General features: G+C 39.3%; 1 protein-coding gene across 1 annotated transcript in view; it reads right to left on the bottom strand.

The window, feature by feature from the left end:
- The window catches only part of FMNL2 (formin like 2), a 347858-nt gene that overhangs the window by 193006 nt on the left and 129466 nt on the right, over positions 1-25386 (bottom strand).

Genomic DNA, 25386 nt, shown 5'->3' with positions numbered 1-25386 from the left:
TCCAGCTCTTTGCACATGTCATTATATTATAATACTTTACTTTGTCTTCTCGAGAGGCCCTTTGAAACCTTCTGTTTTAAAACAACAAAATTAGAGGGTTAAAGTAAAGTTAACCCTATCATTCAGGTTTTAAAAACATTTAAAACACCCTTAGATGGAAATGAAGACTATGTGCTCTGTAACTGCAAGCAAAGCCAAAAAATGGTTCTGGTGATGAGGAACTTGACGTTGGGGCACATGTAAAGAGTTTAAATAAAAACATTTTATTATCTAATGAAAACTGAGAGTGCAAAAATGGAGCTTTTCTAAACTGTGTTTATATATTACTTCATATGTGTAATTATTAATTCACTTTCTATTATTCCATGTACATTCCAAAAAGTTTATCTATTCCAAACTATCTTCTCCTTGGGAAAGCCGCAAACTGGCTTATTTGGAGGTTGCCTTATATGGTTCTGCTGCTAACCAAAGATTGGCAGCTAAAATCCACCAGACACTCCTTGGAAACTCTATGGAGCAGTTCTACTCTGTCCTAGAGGGTCGCTAGGAGTCATAATTGACTCAACGGCGATGGGTTTGGTTTTTTTTTGTTTTTATTTAGGCATATACAAGAGTCTTTAATATACTGTTTTGAAATTCACCAGGTCACAAATTTTAATCTCTTTATTCTACTCTGACGTGGTTCACTTAAGCCTTTCAACAAAACTCATTTTTATCTTCATGATTCTTTTTTCAGCCAATATAAGGCAGTGAACCTTCCCTAAAATTCAGCTCTTGTGCGACATCATTCCTTTTATATAATGAACATTCGTTCAGACCACTCAATGTGAAATAATTTCCAAGTGGAGAATTAGTTCTTACTCTACTAAAAACAAAAACACATACCATAATACTTTGTGTCATATGATTTTGTGATTTGGTATATTTTACCTATTTATAGTGATAACTGAAAAATATTACAATTAGGATTTTTCAGACAATGAAACATAAGTCCCCAAGGTCCTCTAGAGGGGCCCAGGAAACAGAAAAGCTTTGTTTGTAACTGTTTTATATATTATACCTCTGTGTAAATTTTAGTCCGGAAAATAAAGGGTTCTGCTATTTTAAAAATTTCTGACCACCAATACTGATTTATCAATAGTGTTTAGACCATGTTAAGCAAGGGTTCAAGTCTTTTGAAGCTTGGTTTACCAAACAGTGCTGAGTCATTTAAAAAATCACATGGGCTATGAAGCAACATTGGGGCATCAAATTTCGAAGTTTCTATGTTTATATGTATATAGTTTGTGTGTATATATACACCGTGCATTACCTTATTTAGCCAAACACACCTTTACTGGAACCATGTCAAACCATAATTATAAAGAATCCAAACCATTTTTATATTACTGTCCAACCTATATTCAGTGTCCTTCTTCCACTTCCCTTCGTTTTTGTTAAATTTGCCAGTATAAAATTAGGTAAGAACCTCATCTACTTGGATTGGCCAGGATGTAAAAAAAAGGCTCCAAATAGCCACAAAACCCAAACAATAAATCTCCAAGAGGTACTGTGCTCCAGACTTCAGCCTTGTTTACTGCTTGTTCTAAGACCCCAATTTGTCATTGTGGGTATGACCTACAGGAAGCAGAGCTGAAAGGAGTCAAAAAACAAAATAACAAGCTTGTACCAGAACCACGATAGAGTGTTCTTCCAGTGGGTTGGCAAGATTTTTTAAAAAATCACTTCTCCCCATCTCTTCATTTTACAGATGAAGAAACTGAGGATCCAAGAAGTTTAGTGACTTTCCCAGTTTGTATGGGTATTCCTTTAGCTCCCACCCATGCCATAATTTACTTATAAAAATCTCAGTTCCAAAAGTATAGGCTAATGACGAGTAGGCTGTTCTCTAATAAGCTTTTATGAATTTGTGGAGACAGTAGCCATTTGCCATAGCTTAATTCACTATAATTCCTAGTAATCCTAATGGAAACCAAGTATTTTCTTGATTGTGTTAAATCTATATGGTAAGCTTTGTAAATACAAAGGTTTCAAGCTACTTGTCATATCTTTTCAGAAAAGTTAAGCATTCCCATACACTGTTTTTAAATAGGGGCATTTTTGTGCTTTTGGGAGCAAGCAGTGTTTTACAACCCTGTTTTGAAGCTTGAGAAGGTCAACAGGATGTTACCCAAGTGATCATTCTAACATCCCAGATAGAAAATTCTGTCCCCAAGTTAGTCCGACAATGAGCTAACCTCTCAGCCCAGAACTCTTCCCATGAGCTCCTATTTCTCTGAGGTAAAAACTGCACTGTCAACAGAATAATTATTTTTACAAAAACCTTAACATTTATCAGACAACAAGTGTACACAGGGTGTTCAGCCTATGTGGAGAGTTCGTGTTTGGACTGCTATTTAAGAGTTGTATGACCTTATGCAAGTCAATTACACTCCATCTCTCATCTACAAGATGTTGCTAATGCTTCTTTTTCCTTTATGGGCTGATAAATAGAAAATAAACCCAAATGGTTAATAAAAATATATCATCAAATAGTAAATATAGCTGGTTCTTTAAATAATAGAGCCATCCCTAGAATGGTTCAAGCTTGAAACATTCTGACCAGCTACCACCAAAGACTCTTTGAAAGGAGGCCATACTATTGATATCATTAATAGGCTCCTTGGGATATCATTTAAAGCAGAAATTTTGAAATGAATTGTAATTACATTCATAAAAGAATGTACTACACATCAAGGTACCAGCCATCAAACAATGGTCCCCCGAATGCCTTCCTCAGGTGCTAACTAAGATTAATACCATTTTCTGTGTCAAGAGCTCAGTCTAAGAAGTTAAACATTTACCCCTCATCCTCTCAACACTCACATCTAAAAATTAAAAGGGGGATAAGTAACAGCTTTCAAAGTCATTCAGAAGCAAACTAACATCCCAGAATTTACTAAATGGTTACATGGCATTATGTTAGCTATATTTTACGAATACGAAGATGAATCAGATACAGCTCTTATCCTCTAAGAATTTCTCAGTATTCTGTCACCATGTGTTTTACATTTGAATAACAGTTATCAGTTTTTAACAATTTGACACATATTTAACTTATTTTTGCATAATTCCTCAACATGAGCTGTACAGATACTGGTATCCTCATTTTTCAGATAAGCAAAGAGGCTTCAGAATATTAAATGACTTGCCCAGTCACTCAGCACTTAGAGTGCAAGCTAGAGAGCTGAAATGAGTTTTCGTTCCATCCACTACGTCATATAGCTTCCAAAAAGACAAAATCCCTGCAATCAACTTAGTGATGTAAACAAGCAACAATGACAGCCCTTTAAAATACGGTATCTTCTGCTTGCCAGGCAGAATCAAGAACTGTTAAGTATCCATAGGTCCACTCAGACCCTACTAATGATCATTACCCATCATCAATAAAAGCTGTAAAAATACACATATGAAATAAGTGCTGACTGCATCTTAATTGCATAAAGTTACTTATGTTCATTTTCCATTTAACTAAAACGCTTCTTATTTAGAGGTAGAACACCTCTTCAGCCAATGATCAAACAAAAAGCAATCACCAATCACAGAGCTAATCAGTCACCTTTCCTGATGCCAGCATACAGTGACCACGAGACAACATCACTGGATTACATTTCCATTAGGAAAGCAAGATGGGAAGAGAACAGATTACGTATCTGTTTTTTGGCCTGGTTTTAAGCAAGTTTGGCCTATGATTCAACAAACTCCTGAGGGGCAGAAAATCCCATATACAATAAACTGCACAAATATCCCATGGTCCAAGAAATTCAATACGTGCTTTTGTAATAGTAACAGTTTTCTAACAGAAGGGTATTGTCAATATTTTCTAAGGAGACCTTTCTATACTGGGTCTGCATATGCAATAGGAAACGAAGAGCTATGGCAACTACTCAGAGAGTTTGAATCAAAATTAAATCTTTGGCCTTGATTTTGTTTTTTAATATTACAAGTGAAAGGGACTTTTGACTCTCATCACTCCCATTATATGTATATTAGACCATTCCAGTACACAAAAATAAGCTTGTGGGCTGTATCCTTTGAAAGAGTGACCAGAAACATTTTCCCATTAGCGAAAATCAACTCCTTGACCCTCTTTTTGTCTGCCATCACCCACAATGCAAGGATTGTGACTCAGAACACATATACAGGTACATACATAAATGTACAAGTATAAAAAAAAATTCATACCAAAAAAGTCACCTTTATTTTGTACAAGTATAAAAAAAAATCATACCAAAAAAGTCACCTTTATTTACTTTATGCAGAAATGCTTTTTTATGCAGACTATATTTTTTTATTTAAAGTAGACACAAGTTTAAAAAAAAAACACAAACCCACTGCCACTGAGTTGATGACAACTCATAGAGACTGCATGTGTTACACAGTAGATCTGCTCCATGGTGATTTTTTGGCTATAAGCTTTACAAAAGCAGATCACCAGGCCTTCCTTTCATGGTGCCACTGGGTGAGTTCAAATCGCCACCTTTACATTAGCAGACTAGTGTAAAATGAGACTCAATCTTTATCCACTGATTGAAAAAAAAGTTTTATTGTGTATGACTATTATACGTGGAAACCCTGGTGGTATAGTGGCTAAGTGCTACAGCTGCTAACCTAATGGTCGCAGTTTGAATTCACCAGGAGCTCCTTGGAAACCTAATGGGGCAGTTCTACTCTGTCCTAAAGGGTTGCTATGAGTCAGAATTGACTTGACAGCAAAGGTTTTTTTTTTTTAATTATACATAGTCCACCACTTGTCTGTCAGTTTGTCATACTATGGTGGCTTTTGTGTTGCTATGATTCTGGAAGCTATGCCACTGGTATTCCAAATACCAGCTGGGTCACCCATGGTTGACGGGTTTCAGCAGAGCTTCCAGACTTAAGACTAGGAAGAAGGAGATGGCAGTTTACTTTCGAAAAAAAATTAGCCAGTGAAAATCTAAAAGAAACCTATATTTGAGGGTTTACCCTGGGCTATTACAGTTCCCAAAGGAAGAACCTGTTAGCAACTCCCTCAAACTTCTATTTTTAAAATACAGTAGCCCTTGAGGAAGATACTGTTGTTTGCACCACTTTACAGATAGGAAACTGAGGCTGAAAGATCAAGTAACTTGCCCAAATAACAAGCAGCAGAGCTCTAACACACACAAGCCATGGACTCCAGAAATGTTGTAAGGGTAACACAGCTTCACAATCCTTTATCTGAATCCCTTGGATCCTGAAGTGTTTCAGAATTCACAATTCTTTGGGTATTCAAAAAGGTAACAAAGTGCACATGCCATGTATACTTTAACACTCAGTGTGGTGTCTCGGGGCAGCACCTCACAATCAAAACATTAGAATTTCTGTAGTAAAACATGAATGTTCACACTAACTGAGACAAACAAAGACTGTAAGTAGCATCCTTCCGCTAAGATCAGGTTGGCTGCCAGGTAAGCACAGGTTTGGTCAGGCTCCACCACCAAACATTTCAATTAATATATATATATATATATATATATATATATATATATATATATCTACCAGCCACTCCTTGGAAACCCTATGGGGTAGTTCTACTCTGTCCTGTAGGGTCGCTGTGAGTCAGAACCAATTTGACGGTACCTGACAACATAAAAAACCCAGAGCCGTCGAATCAATTCTGACTCATAGTGACCCTACAGGACAGAACAGAACTTCCCCATAGAGTTTCCAAGGAGCGCCTGGCAGATTCTAACTGCTGACCTTTTGGTTAGCAGCCATAGCGCTTAACCACTACGCCACCAGGCCTTCCGACCTGACAACAGCACTATATACATACATTTTTTTTTTTTATTGAAACATTTTAAATAGATGTGCGGAAACAGAATAGTGGACCTTTAAAAAAAAACATAAATTGAGACATTAGTGACTGAAATGGCTTCACAAACACTAACTGGACATCTTGGAATCCCTGAGTGGTGCAAACAATTAACATGGCTTAAAGGCTGGAGGTTTAAGTCCATCCCGGAGGCACCTTAGAAGCAAGCCTCGGTGATTTACATCTGAAAAATATGCCACTGAAAATCCTAGGGAGCACAGTTCTGCTCCGACACACAGAAGGTCGCCATGAGTCAGAATCAACTTGAAGGCATCGGGTTGGTCTTTTTTAACTGGGCATCTAAGAACCTGTTGATCTTTTATTACTGGTAATTAGAAAGTACTACCTCAAGGTACCTGAAAACAGGACACAACTGGGGGGTTTCTACTTCAATAAAAGAAGGTTGTAATGTGTCTGGTTAATAACACCTTGGAAACTGTAGAAAGAGTCCTGGTAGCGCAGTGGTTAGGAGCTCAGGCTGCTACAAAAGGTCGGCAGTTCGAATCCACCAGCTGCTCCTTGGAAGCCCTACAGGGCAGTCCTACTCTGTCCTCTTGGGTCATTATGGGTCAGAACAGGCTCCACAGCGAAGTGTTTGCTGTAGAAAAACTAAATTAATTGGAGCAATTAAATCACTCCTCTTGGTCCTAAAAACAAACAAAAAACCTGCTGCCGTAGAGTGGATTCCTATTCATGGCGACCCTATAGGACAGAGTAGAACTGTTCCATAGAGTTCCCAAGGAGCGCCTGGTGGATTCAAACTGCCGACTTTTTGGTTAGCAGCTGTAGCTTTTAACCACTACACCACCAGGGTTTCCCTCCTGGCCAAAAAAAAAACCAAACCGTTTGCCATCGAGTCAATTTCGACTCATAGCGACCCTATAGGACAGAGCAGAACTGGCCCATTGAGATTCCAAGGGGCGCCTGGTGAATTTGAACTGACCTTTTTGGTGCTACCAGCTGTAGCACTTAACCATTATGCCATCAGGGTTTCCATAACATCATAATAAGAACATTCCTATTATATTGTCACTTTGCATTCGAAAGGACTCTTTCTTATTTTTTCCTCTTCTTGTGGTTAGGGCACAGCCCAGTTTTTAGATTAGAGTAGATCTAGTCACTGGTCTCAGTGTCAGCTGTACACTGGAATCCCGTGACCGGCTCTAAGAAATACTGATGTCTATGTCCCATTCCCAACACTGTACCAAACCAAAAAACCAAACCCAGTGCCATCAAGTCAATTCTGACTCATAGTGACCTTATAGGACTGAGTAGAACTGCCCTATAGAGTTTCCAAGGAGTGCTAGGTAAAACCTGGTATTTGGAATTCTCAAAAGGTCCCCAGAGAAATTCCATGACACCATCAAGTTAGAGAATCACTGTGTTAAAATACATGTTAAGATGGGCTTCCTATCTCAAAGAAAAGCCCAGGCAAAGCTGTAAGCAAAGAGCACTATTTCCCAATCATTGCCAAATTCAGAAACCCAAACTAACTAATAACAGGCCTCCGAAAGATCCAGCGTAAGAAAAGATTCCTATTTATAAATTCCAGGGAGTGTGAGAAAGGCAGGGTTAAAAGTTTCTAAATCTAACCACAAGGAAACAAATGTTGGCTCAGCTCTCAAGTGGGGCTGCTACAGAACCATACTCAGGCGCCGGACTCCCCACCCCCATGTGGATTATACTGAGAGCTCATTCTTTTGCTTATTTTTGGGCCCTTGCTTTTTTAAGGCACCCTGCAGTCAAGTGCTAGGTACAGGAAACTAGAGAGCTTTCTGGTAAATAATTTGGCTTTCTTTTCAAGAAGAATAAATATATCTACTTGCTCAATCTAAACAACCTCTCACTCCTGAGAGAATCAAAATGAGCGGCTGAACAGCCTCACTTTGTTTTGGAGAAACGTGATTTGTAACTACATTTTCCAAAAGACAAAATGTGGTCCCGAGCTACGAAGGGTGTTAAACTAATATTCCTTCGCTGTTAAAATGGTACAAAAGGCAAAATATACAGCCAGCTCAAATAGAACTAAGAAATGACGGCGTATGGGACTTTTCTGCTCTTTTTTAATGGCACAGCTTTGAAAACTAAATCTTCCAAAGAACATAAAAATTACATTCCTTGCCTCTTTAGACATGAAAAGGAGGTGGCTTCTGGGAAGCCAAACATTCTGTAAGGCTTCCACAGGACAAGTTTTGGGCAAACCAAGAGAAATCAAGAGCAGGGACATTGAAATACATGCGACTAATCTTTCACTTGTTTAAAACATTTAAATTAGCAGTCTTTTTTTTTTTTTTTTTTTTTAAAGAGCACATAATTCTAAAGTCCCTGATTTAGAGTTCCCACTTTCAAACGAAAATCATATTCACTCCCTTAGTTCTAATTTATCTGACTAGATGGTCAAATTAGCTAATTGAACTCTTGGGTCTCCCACTTGTGTGGTCATCAGAACACATGATTCACACCTTCCTGGACTTACATACGACCATTATAATCATTCTCATTTCATAACACAGTTCAAATCCTGCATATGATCTGAAATTAAATCTGTAAATTGAATCAAGAGGTGGCACTATGGGACTGTATTTTTTGGGGGTATATATTATGCAGTTTCTAATCCAGAGGAAAGAAATTTTCTACCTCTTTTTTACAGATAACCCTTTTATATTTATTAGTGCTTTTTCTGCTTTCCCAAGACGTAACCCAACAGCCCTCCAGTCGACTGACTCACTGAGATCCGTGTGTGTCAGAGTAGAACTGTGGCCCACAGGATTTTTGATGGCTGATTTTTCAAAAGTAGATCTCTAGGTCTTCCTTCAAAGGAGTCTCTGGGAGGACTCAACCTCCCACCTCTCAGCTAGCAGCTGAGCATGTTAACGGTTTACACCACCCAGCGACTCCTCCCAAGACTTAAGTATAATTCAAATAATTAGACAACAATCCTCCAAATACTCTCATCTAAATCTTCAAGTGAAGTTCTAAGAAGACAATAATAGGGCTAACATTTATTGGGCAATTACTATATAACAGATTCTATGCTAACAAAGATATATATACACATACACACACACACACACACATATCATCCGAGATTATGGGACCTGCTCAACTGACAATGACTGAATAGGCAGAATTGGAACTAGAACCAGAATCGGGCTAAGTGTGTGTCCTAAACATTGTATTATTTTGCCTCCAGTATAGCAGCCTCCAAAACAGTGGCCTTTGTCCTCTACAAGGAGAAGGAAACAAGTCAATCTTTAAAAAGCTGAGTTACTCAAATCTTTTCAAATTTTAAAGCAGTAGCACAAACAGGAAGTAGAGGGAGAGGTAGCAAAGAAAGAAACAGACCCTTAAACAAGACATTCACCGTCAAAAAGCTTTAATAGGAATAAATTAGTAAATCCAGTGTCTCATTTTAATGCACTATTTCAAATCCAATGACAGGTAACTAATCAGGAATTGAGTACAAAGCCAAATGAGGTACACCATAGATTTATTGTGTTTCTCTATGATGGTGTTGTGCTTCTTTAGGATCCAAATATGGCTTCCATTTTACAATGGGGGAAACTAAAGGACTGAGACCTTAATTTAAAAAAGGACAAAAAAGAACAAGCATAGCATTTGAAACTACTGGGCCCTTCAAAGAATAAGGACACATGAGGTCCAGCACTTCCCTCCCCAGATTGGCCAACCATTGGGAACCCCCAGGCCAGAGGTAACGAAAATCATGAGCGTGCATGAGACAGCTCAGCAGGAGTTCAGAATGAAAAAAATAAAAAGAGGAACAGAGGCATACAATAGAGTTTTAATTTACTGACTATAAACGTGACAATTTAATGTGATATATATGTATATACATGTATGTGTATCAGCAGAATGGTTAAACATTTGGCTACTAACCAAAAGATTGGTCGTTTGAACCCACCCAGCAGCTCCGCAGGAGAAAGACTTGGCAATCTGCTTCTGTAAAGATTGTTATTAGGTGCCGTCAAGTCGATTCCAACTTACAGAGACCTTACGTGACAGACTAGACCTGCCCCGTAGGGTTTCTTGGCTGTAATCTTTATGAAAGCAGATGGCTAGGTCTTCCTCCCACAGAGCCACCTAGAAAACCCTATGGGGCAGTTTTACTATGTCACATGGGGTTGCTATGGGTAGAAATTCACTTGAGGGCACTCAATGACAACAACAGAAAAAATAATACTAATCAAGGCAGCTAGGTAAGAACACTTAGAGGTAGATGGATAAGCAAGAGAGGTGGTGACAGAAGCTGTGTGTCATTACTCCAGGAATGTTGCAGAGCAACAAAGACACTTAATTCTGATTAAAGGGGCACCAACTACCTACTTCCTAGGTATCAGGGTACGCTCAGCCAAGAAAAGAGTACACACGATGGCATGGAGACCTGAAATAACATCTATGTGCGTGGATTCTCAGATCATAAGAGAACTGGTAAACAGCAGGGAAGAAGGCAAAACAGGCCAGCGGGAAGCTGGTAATAGAGGGCTTCATGAACTTAATGGCAGAACATTCCCCCACCCCAAGGGAAGGAACGAGTCAAGTGCTACAATGTAATCCCACTCCTAGGAGAAGGAGGAAACTCATCTTAACCAAGAGAGCAACTGGCTGAGTGATACGCATCTTAATTTTCTGCACCTTCATTTTATCATATGGTCAAAGTGGTAACTCACAGTATTCAAAGGGCTATAAAACCTTGTGTATGTTATACCTAGTAGAGTATGTATCATTATTATTTCATTTATATCCTAAAATGTGATAGCAATTTCCACATGAGTAATCAATTCCATTAGCTCTCCCCACTGAGTTCTACTAGCCAGCTCCCACTCTCGAATCACCCATTTAATAACTATCTACTGAGCACTTGCTTTAGCAAGAAATCATTCTATAAAAGGAGCATGCACCTCTATACTCTAGAACAGCACCATCAAATGGAATTATAATGCAAGCTACACGTGGGGTTAAATTTTCTAGTAGCCACATTAAAAAGCTAAAAAGTCACATATAAAAAAACAAAAGGTAAAAGTAGAGAAACCAAAGTTTATTAGTTACTAGGATGGGGGAAAGCAGGGTGGTTAATGGTGATGGAAAAATCACAAAGATTAAGAGTACGGTTGCCCACCTGGAGCAAAGGACAATGAAGGATACCAAAGATACAGAGTAATTATGAGCCCAAGAGACAGAAAGGACCACATAAACCAGAGACCTACATCAGCCTGAGACCAGAAGAACTAGATGGTGCCTGACCACAACTGATGACAGCCCTGACAGGGAACTCAACAGAGGGAGAAGGAGAGCAGTGGGATGCAGACCCCAAATTCTCATAAAAAGACCAGACTTAATGGTCAGACTGAGACTAGAAGGACCCCGGAGGCCATGGTCCCCAGACCTTCTGTTAGCCCAAGACAGGAACCAATCTGACAGCCAACTCTTCAGACAGGGATTACACTGGAATATGGGATGGAAAATGATACTGGTGAAGAACGAGCTTCTTGGATCAAGTGGACACATGAGAATATGTTGTCATCTTCTGTCTGGAGTGCAGAGGGGGCCAGAAGCTACCTGAATGGACATGAGGAGAAAGAGTGGAGGGAAGAACTGAGAACTGTGCTATCTCATTAGAGGGAGAGCAATTAGGAGTGTATGGCAAGGTATTTGCAAATTTTTTTATGAGAGACTGACCTGATCTGTAAACTTTCACTTAAAGCACAACAAAAATTTTAAAAAGTAGGGTTGCACAGCCAACTACTGTAATCGCTGTCAAGAAGTTGTACACCTGTAAAAAGCTGAATACAATGACAAAAAAAAAAAAAGGTAGCTGCTGAGGCTGCTTATGTACAACCAAACACTTCATGGGATTTGGTCCTTCTCTGGGAGGTTTTTGGATCATGGTTCCATGAGACACTCCAGTTAATTGGCCTAAGAAGGTGTTTAGTGCTTCACTCTTCTTCCTAGTTCACTGCATAGTGCCTGGGGTCTTAAAAGCTTGCAAACAGCCATCCAAGGACCAACAATTGGTTTCTGCTTACCTGGAGCAACAGGGAAGGCGAGTCAGGAATAGGAGGAGGATATGGAATGTGCGGCTAACTGTCTCCTGTGCCAGGACACCAGAAGAACTGGACGGTACTCAGCTACCAATTACTGAACATTTTGATCAAGGATTCTACAGAGGAATTCCGACAGAAGGGGGGAAATGCAAACAGAATTTCAAATTCTCATGGATGCTAGATTTTCTGGAGCCATGAAGGCTGGACAAAACCCTAAAACAACTGCTTAGAAATAATCTTTAAACCTTAAACCAGAAATATCCCCTGAAGTCTTAAAACTAAGCAGTAGCTAGCTTAACTAGTAAAGAATGTCTGTCTTGAGCATCATGCTCTTTTAAGAACTATCTGTATGACATCAAATTGACACCAGCAACTCAAAAGATTTGACATCAGGGCACAGTGAGTTTGTTAATTAATGGAAGAGGAACGACTCAGAAAAGGAGGGTGAGAATCGTTGCACAACTTCAAGAATATAATCAATGTCACTGAGTTGTACACACAGAAGCTGCTGAATTGCTGTATGTTTTGCTGTATATTCTTCAACAAAATAAAATTTTTTTAAAGTTAAAAAGTGACATGTATTTCAATACTTTTTCATACACACTAGGTTTAATAAGATATATCACTTCAACATGTAATCAATTTTTACCATATTAATGAGATAGTATGAAAAAAATAAGCTTTCAAAATCCTGTGTGTATTTTAGACTTACAGCACATTCCAATTTGGATGCTAAATTTTCAGATTTACTTGATTTCTCTTTAAATTTCATAAAATACACTTTACAAAGTAGATTCACATATCTAAGTTGTTTCAAACATACATAAACAACTTCCAATAAATGAATTGATTATGTTCTTAAATTTGATTAAAATGAAATGAAATTTAAAATTTAGTTTCTCAGTTGCACCAGCTGTATTTTGAGTGCTCAAAGCTACCTGTGCCTAATGGTTACTGCATAGGACAGCATGGGCTTGAGGAAAAAAGATAGGAATCTCATTATGGATCTGGGAAATCTGTTTCTTAATCAAAGGCCTCAAGGGAAGGAATCAAGTCAGAATCCCTCAAATAGAGATGTCGCTTTTAAAGCCAGAACTACTCTCTGTTTCCTCATTTGGGAGCAAAATTGATTCCTGGGTTGATAATTTGGCTTAGCAATTTAGGTGAGGTACTTTAGAAACAGAGTCCCTGGGTAGTGCAAATGATTAACCGGCTCAGTTGCTAACCTAAAGGTTGGAGGCTTGCATGTACCCAGAAGCATCCTAGAATAAAGACCTGGCTACCTGCTGAACATATCAGACACTGAAAACCCCATGGAGCACATTTCTACTCTGACACACATGGGGTGGCCATGAGTCAGAGTGGACACAACAGTAACTGGACTGGAGTTTAGAAACAAGTAAGAGCTTGGGCTCTGGAACCCAAGTGCCTGGGTTGAAAGCCAACTCCTCTGAACACCAGTAACAGGACACTGGACAAATAGTTTAACCTCTCTGTGCTTCGAATTCCTCACCGGTAAAACGAGGATGGTAATGATCAGAATACATAACTACTAAGGTTATTCTGAGAATTAACTGAACTGAAACATACACAGCTTAGCGCAGTGCCTGGTACATATTAACAGCTCAAGAAACAATTGCTATTGGCTTGCGTCAAGAGTTCACCAGGCCTGCTCTCAGAGGTAAAGTATAGCACGTCAAAGAAACACTGTGTACACACTTGATCACACCATGCACGCACACGTAAAATCCACAGCTAGCTCACTACTACGATGGCAGGCAGAATTAACCCTATACTATTTGCAACCTCCACAAAGTCATATATTTGCAGACAGTTCTTTCAATGGCGTACAACCACCGGAACAAGGTACATGGAATTAAAAAGGTGCAGCATACAAAGGCCTGAGCCGCTGGAAGAGTCAACCGCATCTCCTGTCTGCTGTCCATCTGCAGATAACAGGGACCTCGGGAAGAAGCAGGAGAATGAGGAGAAGCACCAGTTACCAAACAGGACAAACAATTTCTAGTGCAAGCACATATGGTATTTATTAAGCCTGAGGAGTCTGGTTACATCTATTTTGAGATTTTTGTGTTTTATTTCAATTTGCCAAACAGAGTGACAATCCATCAAGAATTTTTGATGAACAGGTTCAGCACACAGAGAAGCACATCGGCACTTCCAGAGAAAAGCTGTGGGGAGCTGGAGTAGACAAGTAAAGGTAACATTCCACCTCTTGCTGGGGGGCGGAGCCAAATTACTAGCAAGAAAGGAAAAGTGAGATTCTAGCCGGGCACTGGGCTCACTCATGGCTTAAGGCAAGGGGGCATCAGTACAGGGAAGAAATGAAGTGTGGCAAAGCCAAGAGCACTGAGGCTTGGCTCATAATAGGAGTCATCCTGCCTCACTTGGCCCCTCTGACTATACAGAGACTTCCCAGGCTGGAGGAGAAAAAGGGAAGAATGGATAATCCTCTACAGTGTAAAAACTTCAGGGGCACACAAGCTGTGCAGCCTTGTTACTTTGGAAGAGACGCAGCAGCCTCAGTGGCACCAACGGAAAGCCACGGAAAGACATGAGTATTACTGCTGGCTTCCTGCTTACAGCACTTTGTGGAGGCTGCAGATGTTGCTACGGTTCTTTGGGTTTAGTTGAGCGAGGAAGATGATTTGTTCTACCAAGTACAAAGGGGGGAATCTAGTCTATGAGAATTTATAATGCTCTAGAGGTACTAAAGTCCAGGAATACCACAGTTAAGAGCATTGCCTACACCACCCTCTACTCCTCCCCTGCCCCTCAGTACCAAGGAAAACCCAAGGGGTCTGTGAGGGAGGAGGACACAGGAAGCCTAGTGCTAACAGAATGGCCTTGTGCCGTTTTTGTTTCATGAGATGACTTCACCTCAACACTTCTCCAAATCCAATTACTGGCCAGACTTTCGTTTTGATTACTCAAATCCAAAGTGGCCCAGATCATAAAAATCTACCATAAATTAGAAATACTGAAGCAGTGACTGGTGATGGGTAGGCTATAAAGGATTAAGGGAGGAAGAGGCATATTCCAGACACTTCTCTGAAATCATCTCAGCGTAAGAAAGCCCCGAAGAAAAAATAAACTAAGGAAATGAGACTTTCCTGGTGAAAGTGTTTGGTTTACAGAGCTACAGTGAGTCACGCAGAGGCTAGTCCAACCCAGGTTCATCAGGAGTGTCTCCTCCCTCCCGGCAGGGAGGGGGACATGCACGATGTCCAGGTGGAGGGATTCAGAGACAGCTCTCGAATTCTCAGGTGCTAAGAGTCGGAATCTACTTGAGGGCAATGGGTTTGCTTTTGTTTGTTTCAGTATGGTTTAACAAGCTCACATGCAGACCCTTTGGATTCTCCCAACATTATTCTCCTCACTTGTCTACTAAAAAATTAACACTTACAAAAATCAAGGTCATATTACTAGTTAGGGTACAACCAGGATTACACTCCAAGTTTCCCAAACCATTATCTAATGCTTTTTTCTGTAACATTAAATTGCTTCTTGAAAATAACAAACTATAACTTTCCATTTAGCAACCTTTTCAGAAATCATTCTGGTCCCTGTCATAAACTCTCATCTCTACTATAAACTGGGTCTTAGTCAGGGATAATCTCTATCACACCTGAATGTTCCTAAACAGAAAGGAAATTCTAGTGAATCCCTTTCCTTTGCTTTGGATACAAGGCCACCAGCGTCCTGGGGCCAGAGCACTAAGATAAGTGTGTTGACATCATTCTGCCATGAAGAAACACGACCTCTCTAAAGAAAAGCAAGTACCTCTAGTGGCAGCACTGAGCCTTCTGTTCCCTACTCATGCCCACTGTTCCCTACTCATGCCCACTGTTCCCTACTCATGCCCACTGTTCCCTACTCATGCCCACTGTTCCCTACTCATGCCCACTGTTCCGCTTCGGCTGGAGTAGATCCCAAAGGTAGATCCATTGTCACAACCTGGAATAATTACCAGGGTTTTAAGTGCAACACATTCTGAAAAAGACATGAGCAGAAACAACCAAAATATAGCATTGTACTCAGACGCATATCCAAAAGCCTCATTCAGGATACTAATTGGGCTATGTCTCTCCTTACTACTACGGATTCCCTCCCATCCCTAGCCCTTTATCTCACTTTAACCATTTTGCCCAAGTAGTCCACTGACCTGGAATATCTCAGCAGAGCACTGTTTCCAGAACTACTTAAGCTTTGCTTGCCTTGGCTAGTTCAGCCTCAGTGCTCTTGGGCTCCTCTGAATATACTACCGATAAACTCTTGTGGGGGACATCCTCCCATCCCACCAGGCTGTTCCATATCTCAGGGTCTTTGTACATGGTAGTCTTGCCTCAGGAAATGCCCTTCCCACCAGTCTGAGGAGAAGCCTTTTAAAAACTGCTGAACTCCACTTCTCTGTGAAGTCGTCCTCAGTTCCTTGGTAGAGATAATCATTTGCTCTGGTGTGTGACTCCCTCACTGTTTCTTGTTCATGATCCTATGATAGCACTGATTACACCATATTACAACTTATCACTGAGTTCCCTACTAAGCTGTAAGGCTGCTGAGGATAGTGCTCCCAGCTCTTTTTAAATCTTTGTATACCTTGTGTCTAACGCAAAGTAGGAGCCAGATGAACATTTAGCAAATAAAGTCATCTTCCCAATTCTATAAACTTCCTAAGAACGGAGATCAGAGAAATTTTTTGAATCCCCCACAGAACCCTCTACTTCACTGAGCACAAATATCAAAGGCATGAACTGCAACCTTGTGGATACGCAGCAGCTTATTTCTCTGAGAAAGAGGACAGGCGTTCCCAGAGAGGCTTTGGGAGAAATGCTTTCGACCTCACCGAACTAGAGCTTTAGGTCTAAACCTCCTCTCCTTATAGGCTGATCTGTTTCCACTTCATTTGTGCTAACTCATTTTACACTCAATCATGTCTACACTAAGATCCAAGATCATCCTCTGGGGACAAGGCCAGTGAAACGGAAATCATAAAAGCTCGTCAACAGATAAGTGCCAAGACAAACCTCTGGAAAGTATGATCTGCTCCATTTTCCCCCACCAATTTCAATGGTGTGTACAAAGTTGAGTTCATCAAGAGGATGTGTTCCCGAGGAGCTACAGAGACCTTGAGAGTTATCGCACTCTGGTTAAAGACAGTCCAACAAGAAGTGTCTGCATTGAGCTTTCAGAAAAAAGAATATGGCAAGAACAACATGTTGAAAGATAGCCAAAGGAGTAAAGAATAACAAAAGAACCCACCATCCTATTGTCGCCGCTCACGAGAAGGGAGAAAAAGAGAAAAAAAAAAATGAAAACTAAAAATTCCTGTTCTAGCTTTAAAATACTTTTCTCCAAGGAAGAGGAGCCAGGGAGAATAGAAAACAACTAGTTTTCTATCCAATTAGCTATGAATTGATTCAATTTGAACTTAACTGTGGCTGAATAGTAATGATATCTCCAGGATCCCTAGAGAAAACGCTGGGGGAAAGGGATTGTTTGAAAGCTGTCTTTGCATATAGCAAGCTCACTGCTCTTAAGTGAATGCTTTAGCTATCAGAATAGAAATGTTTTCCAAAGATGTTTTTATTCAAGCTTTATCAACGACTGAGGAAATGTTGTTGTTGTTGTTGTTAGTTGCCGCTGAGTCTGCTCTGACTCATGGCGACCTTATGTATAACAGAATGAAATGGTCCCTTGCCATTTTCGTGACCGTTGGTATGTTTTGAATCCATTCTCGCGACTGTTGTGTCAATTCATCTCACTGAGGTTTTCCTCATTTTCGCTGACCCTCTACTTTACCAAGCATGATGTCCTTTTCTAGTGACTAGTTCTTTCCTGATGACCTGTCCAAAGCAAGCAAACTGAAGTCTGTCCATTCTCATTTCTAAGAAGCCTTGCAGTTGTATCTCTTCTAAGGCTGAATTGTTCCTTCTTCTGGCCGTCCATGGTATATTTAATATTCTTTGCCAACACCACAATACAAATGCATCAATTCTTCTTCTGTCTTCTTTTTTTCATTGTCCAGCTTTCTGAATGCATATGAAGTGACTAAAAAGACCATGGCTTGGGTCAGGCACATCTTAGTCATCAAAATTACATTTTTGCTTTTAGGAACTTTAAAGAGTTATTTTGCAGATTTGCACAATTCAACACCCATTTTTTATTTCATGATTGCTGTTTTGATGGCAAGAAAAAATATTCACCACCTATTGTAACTCTAATTGAGGGAACGGCAAGGTCACTGATGAAATCTTGCCATCTCTTGATACCACTAATGCAGAACACAGTAAACAGCCTTTGAAAGCAAAGGGCACTCAGACCATAGGGTATGATTTAGTTCTCTACAGCAGATACTACCATGGGCTTTGGGACAAAACCACCTGGGTTCTAATCCCTGCTCTGCCTCTAATGAGATGCATGACCTTTGGGCAAGTCACTGAACCTCAATTTTTTCATCAGTAAAATGGGGGTAACAGGCCCTATCTCCTAGGGTGTTGTGAGGATTTAGTTAATGCCTAGCATATGAAAAGTACTCAATTTTTTTAAAACTAAACAATAATTAAAAATTGATGGTAATTAGTGTTTAAGTTATTAATTCATTAATTACTATTATTTAAAGGGGGAAGAAAAAATTTTACTTTCATAAGTGTTGCAGGAACAAGTACAATTAAGAAAGTATATATAAATATTGATCTTCATTCCTGGGAAATGCAATTTTTTCCCATTAATTGTTTAAGTTATAAAACAGGCAAGTTGATAAATCCCAACAACTAGAAATCTGATGTGCCAACTAGTTAACTGGCTAGCTCAAGGCCACCAAGCTGATATGTTGCACCAGGACAAGAACAGACATCTCCCAACACCCAGCACAGTGCTCTTTAGAGGATCATGAATCCACTGGACTACAAACATCCAATTGTAAATGAGATTTTTTTCCCTAAATATCAAAAGAAACATTATAAATCCAAGCACAACAGCTCTATTATGAAGAGAGAAAAAACAAGCCACGACCTGGAGGAGGCTAGATGTTCCATACTGCTGTGCTTATGTGGTGGCAGGAACACGAGATCCAAGTTTCAAGTTAAGACTCCATCACACCTCCCAGCTATGTGACCTTCCGTAAGTCACCTAACCTTTGAGTTTCTATCCTAATAGCCAAATGGGAATCATTTCTGTTCCATCAAATATACATGGCTTGAATGGTCAAATAAGATCATGTATTTAATAGTCTTAGAAACCTAGAAATCTCTACGCAAATACAAGGTACTGACTCGGTTCTTTCTTTATTTGTGCTTATTCCTAGCAAACTTACTATGATACAAATGGCAGGGAAACAGATTTTTGGCGAATTTATAAAAGAAACACAGACTTGTTCACAAAATTTGCTGTACATCAGAATTACCTAGGGAGTTTTTTAAAAATCTCAATGACTACATTTCCCTACACCAATTAAGTCAGAATGTCGGGGGCGGGGGGGCAGCCAAGCATAGGGTTTTTTTTTGTTTTTGTTTTTGTTTTTAAATCTGGGTCAATTCCAAGGTGCAATAATTGGGGAACCACTGGTCTATGCTATTGCCCATTCAATAAAGTCTTATCTTTTTCTCACGCCTATGCTAAAGTTGTGGCTCATGAGCTTTTTCAAAGCATTCAGTTCAGCACTATCCAATATGGTAGCCACTAGGCACATCAATTAAAACTTAAAATGTACTTTCTAGTTGCAGTTGACACCTTTTCAGTGCTCAGAAGTCACATGTGTGAGGACTGTGGGGACCACGGTCTCAGAGAACATCTAGCTCGACTGGCATAACATAGTTGATAAAGAAAATGTTCTACATTCTACTTTGGTGAGTTGTGTCTGGGGTCTTGAAAGCCTGTGAGTGGTCACTGGTCTCTCCCCTTTGAAATCAAGGGAGGATGAAGAAAACTAAAGATGCAAAGGAAAGATTAATCCAGAGGACTAATGGGCCACAACTACCACAGCCTCCACCAGACTGAGTCCAGTACAACTAGATGGTGCCCAGCTACCACCACTGGCTGCTCTGACAGGGATCACAATAGAGGGTCCCAGACAGAGATGGAGAAAAATGTAGAACAAAATTCTAACTCACAAAAAAAGACCAGACTTACTGGCCTGACAGAGACGGGAGAAACCCCAAGAGAATGGCCCCCGGACACCCTTTTAGCTCAGTAATGAATTCACTCCTAAGGTTCACCCTTCATTCAAAGACTAGAAAGGCCCATAAAACAAAAAGAGACTAAAAGGGCACACCAGCCCAGGGGTGAGGACTAGAAGAAGGCAGGAGAAGACAGGAAAGCTGGTAATAGGGAACCTAAGGTCGAGCACTGACAGGTTGTGGGGTTGTTAATCAATGTCATAAAACAGTATGTGTACCATTTAGTAAGAAGCTAGTTTGTTCTGTAAACCATCTAAAGTGCAATTAAAAAAAAAAAAATCACATGTGGCTACTGGCTACCATGCTGGCCAGTACTGACAAGAAACATTTTCATCATCACAGAAAATTCTATTCGACAGTATTGATCTAGCCCATAACTTTCATTTAATTATCCTATACAAATACATTAAGAATTCATTATGTAATTAGACATCATCTTGAATTATTTAAATATTGAAAGTAAAAAAGATTTGTCTCATCATTTAAATCTAAGCTGTTCAATACAGTAGCCACTGGCCACAAGAGGCTACTGGCACTCTAATGTGTTTAGAGTGATAGAGAAACTGAATTTTTAATTTTATTAATTTTAATTCAAATTTTTAAAAAATCAGATGCTCAATCCAGTTGTTGGGAAAACTTTAAACATGTTTGGAAAAACTTCACTGTGTGAACCTACTTTTTCAACTCTCTATTTCATAGTCTAGAAAGAGATGAAGTATTTCCAATGCAAATTTATCATCTCAGTTGAGGTACACTTTAAAAGGAAATCAGATGCCTGATTTTGAAGACTTAGTATTAAAAAAAAGAACGCAAAGCATCTTATTAGTAATTTTTATATTGATTACATGTTGAAATAGTATATTTCACATATTGGGTTAAATAAAATGTACTATCAAAATTAATTTCACCTGTTCCTTTTTATTTTTTTAATCTGGCTACTGGGAAATTTAAAGTTAGCTATGTGGTTCACATAAGATTTCTGTTGCACAGCTCTGTTCTAAATTAGTAATCCTTTAAAAGACAAGAATCATATAGCTCTTCTCTTACCTTCCACAGAGGGGACAGTTGTGGGCAGGAAAGATATTAAACAAATATTGGCTCAATTTAATTCAACAGTAGGTCAAAATACCTTGATAGCTCCAACATTTGCTTATATTGTAGCGAATTTCAACTGTGAGCTTTGTGACAAATGACAGCTTTCCATCCAAAAGAAATAATGTACGCAGTAAGAAATTGCATGGTAATTCCCTTCATCCTTTATTTTACTTGGCAGGATGCTGTACCACACAATGGCTACTAAAAAAATTCAAGCATTATGAAACAAAATACCACATTTTTACACAAATAATGCACACCTTCTACGTTTGTTTGCCAACCATGCACTCCCCCCTCAAGGTATTTTCATAAACACACTACGCTAATTTTTTTTACAGCAACATGTATGTAAAAAGACAGTGGCACTTACGAAAAATACTTGGGAGGGGATGGTTGGCAAACAAACACAGAAGTTTTCGTTATTTGTGTAAAAATACGGTAATTACGTTAATTATCAATATTTCAATTTAGCTCTGCCTGCATACAGCCTACTATTCTTTGCCCCTATTGATTCTACTTGAGTTAGTCCAATTAGATATCATCACAAAACCTCACCACCAACTGAAGACAACATGATTATCAGGTATGCAAATAAGCCCATGGGAGAAAGAATGTGAATTTTCACAGCTTATTTGATTTATGGAATTATTTAACAGGGACACAGAGAATTGGCTTAAATTGTATCAAAGGGCCTACCACAATTCATCTTATAATTGCTCTTCTCCTTTCAACAAAATATGAAAAAATACGCTTGTGTTTTGTTTGGTGACAAGGGAACCAAAAGGAAATTTTGGTGATTTCCAATTCAAGTTACCACTGCTCTAACAGCTTCCAGCTCACAGAAACATCTGTTATTTTTAATACCTCCTCATCTGGCCCAGGTTAAATTCCTTTAATTATTTACAAAAGTTAGAACCGTATTATAGGAACTCTAAAACAGCTAGCTATTTAAAGTTCATCTCTCTGTCATAAAGGTGATAGTAAAATTGATGAAAAGTAGAGATTTGAAAGAAGGGGTATTTTGCTTGGTTAAGTCTAGTTTTTAAAGTTCCACTTTATGCTATAAGACTCCAAAAAAATGTGAAAAGGCAAAATCAATTTTGTAAAATAAATCCAACTATTTGGACTTCTCTCTCCAGGTAGTCTAGGAAATAATATAAAATAATAAAGACTCCATTTCAATCTTAACAAATGGAGAAATCAAAATCATGGTGTATTCACGAGAGGCCTCATTCCAAAAATGCTTGGTTCAGTGGGAATTCAGATTTTTGGGTATTCTTTGCATTCCAGTCATCAAGAAGAACTCCTTACCAGAATGAGCACTAAAACCATAAAACTTCTGCTTCTGCCTGTTACCAAGAATTAACCACCTTCCCTTTTTCAAATCTTTTCCATGACAAAATTTCTGCTTTTGATACTTCTACATTATGCCCCTGAAATACAGAGAAAGTAAACAAAAAAGAAAATCCAGAAGCATGGCCATTTTGCCATCATAAGTTATTTCCAAATATCAGTTGTACTATTTGTCTTATCCACTTCCTCCCTGACTCTATCCATCTTTGAACTTTTGCAACTGAAGAGTTGGCTCCAAAAAGACTGTGCACAGTTAGTTTGGTGTCCTTAACTCTATTACACATTTTCCACAAGACACTCTTTCTCTCTACATTAAAACACACCTGTAGAAAACCAGTATTCAGATCGACTAGGAAGAGGCCTGGCGATTTACTTAGGAAAATCAGCAATGAAAACCCTGTGTATCATGATGGTCCATGCCCAACCTATCACAGGGGTTTCATTTCTGTTGTGCATGGAGTTAACATGAGTTGGGAGATGGCTCGACATCAGCTAACAACAACAACATGGGGAATGTGATGCACATCACCATGAGAGGATAGGTCATCCCCTGTAAGGTGTTTAACAGGTGGCCCTCATGCGCAGTGTTGCACGAGGGCCATCTGTCAAAAACCAAATTCCTGGGCCTCATCCCAGACTTTAGTTATCTCCGAGGGTGAATTCCAGGACTCTGCCTTTTTAATAAGCACCTTAGAATGACTGGTGTAGATGGGAAGATCAAATGCATTCACATAAAAGTTAAATAATAGCACTAGATAATTATGATAAATATAACAGAATTTCATAGAACAGAGATAGAAATAAGGGAAGAAAGTGTTCTGGTTTAGGAGGAACAACTCAGGCAAAGGCATGGAGTCAGGAATGTGAAGAACAAAAGAGAATGGAGGTGAAAGGTGAGTAAACACATCCAACCAGAACACGGAGTTCTTGTTCAGGACTGTGATGAGAAGGGATGACTAAAGACTCCCTGCCGAGTGATCTGAATGCCTGGCCAAGGTGCATTTTTGAGTCAAGGAATGACATATCAAAGGAAGCCATTTAGTAACTGAGAGTGCTATAGATGGTTTGAAAGAAATTAATTTAGCGAGATCTATGGAAACCCTGGTGGTGCAGTGGTTAAGTGCTACAGCTGCTAACCAAGAGGTTGGCAGTTTACATCCACCACACGCTCCTTGGAAACCCTATGGAGCAGTTCTACTCTGTCCTATAGGGTCGTTATGAGTTTGAATCAACTCAACAGCAGTGGGTTTGGTTTGGTTTATTCACCTAGGTTAGAGATCCATAGGCACAGCAGAAAGGACAGAGCTCTCTTTTTCGGTAGGTGAATACGTTACCTTATATGGCAAAAGGGACTTCACCAATGATTCAATTAAAATTAAAGATCCTGAGATGAAGAGATTATCTTGAATTATCTGGGTGAACTCAATCTAATTACACGACCTTTCAGAGTTGTAGCCTGAGAATCAGAGAGATGCAATTGTAAAAAAAAGACTCAGCTACTACTGCTGGCTTTGGAGATGGAAGAAGGGGACCAGAAGCCAAGCAATGTGGGTAGCCTCTAGAACCCGGAAAAAGGAAACAAAATGGATTTTTCCCTAGTGCCTCCAGAAGGAAATGCTGCCCTGCCGACACGCTGACATTAGCCCACTGAAACCAGCTGTTAGCCTTCTTACCTATAAAACTGTAAGATGAAAAAGTGTGTCATTTTAAGGCATTAAGTTTGTTGTAATTTGCTACAGCAGCAATAGAAAGCTAATACACTCTTTGATCCTTTTTGCTTACCAAGGCCTTCACGATATACCATGCACTCAGACCCACATCCATCTGTTATAAAGTTATAGATAGATCTCGAGTTGACTAGAAATTCCCAACTCTATGTGGTGAGTGTCACTTTTCTCGGAGATTTAAAGCCACAGGTGTGAAGAAGGGGCAGTTAGGCACCAGGCTAGTCAGTACACCTTCATCTAACATGCGCTTTACAGACTTCTCCCCCAGGTCACTCATCTCCAAAGACAACGGAAAGCCTTGGAGCAAATCCACATCACTACAGTACAGTACCATTTAAAAGGTATCTCTTATGTTTGTCACCTATACCCCAATTATATTAGCAGCTCCATGAAGAACTGTGTTGTATTTATCCTGTTATATTCTAGCACTGTGCCTGGTCTATAAAAAAAAAAAAAAAATTTTTTTTTTTTTTTTGGCCTATAGTAGATGCTAAAAAACCAAACAAGTCTGCTTACTTTTTCAAAGTTTCCCTCCTACCCTCTCCCTTTGAGTTCTCCAAATTCCTTACCCAACTCAGATATCATCTTTACTTCTTGCCCATGACTCTAATTTATTTCAGATATTGACTAGATTACATTTCATAGCCAGTTTCATTCTTTAGGCCCTAAAAGCTAAACATTATCATGACAAAGTATATAGTGTCACTCAAAAATATTTTAATGATGAAGCTACCATCAAAGGATACCCCCTACTGGCAAATGCTTTCCAAACATACCACTTCTAAAATCTTTTTAACAAACAAAGAATAACAAATTGAAGCCATCCTCATAAACAGGTCTTGTATCAATCAGCAACTCATCGGACCTCGTGTTTTAGAAGCAAGGAGCCAGTGAATCTAGTTTACAGACAATGTGTTAAATGCAGCAATCTTCTTGAACAGGTAACTTAAGAGGCCAAATACACATTCAATTTCTTCAAACCTCATTTACCAAAGCTATGATTTTAAGAAATAATGTTAATAAAATCTTCCTTCTACTTTCACAGAATAGTTGGAAAGACAATTAGTTAAAGTAGGAGT

The sequence above is a fragment of the Elephas maximus genome, chromosome 6, assembly GCF_024166365.1.
Source record: "Elephas maximus indicus isolate mEleMax1 chromosome 6, mEleMax1 primary haplotype, whole genome shotgun sequence".
In the NCBI taxonomy this organism is placed as follows: domain Eukaryota; kingdom Metazoa; phylum Chordata; class Mammalia; order Proboscidea; family Elephantidae; genus Elephas; species Elephas maximus.
This window is presented reverse-complemented; position numbering and strand designations above follow the sequence as displayed.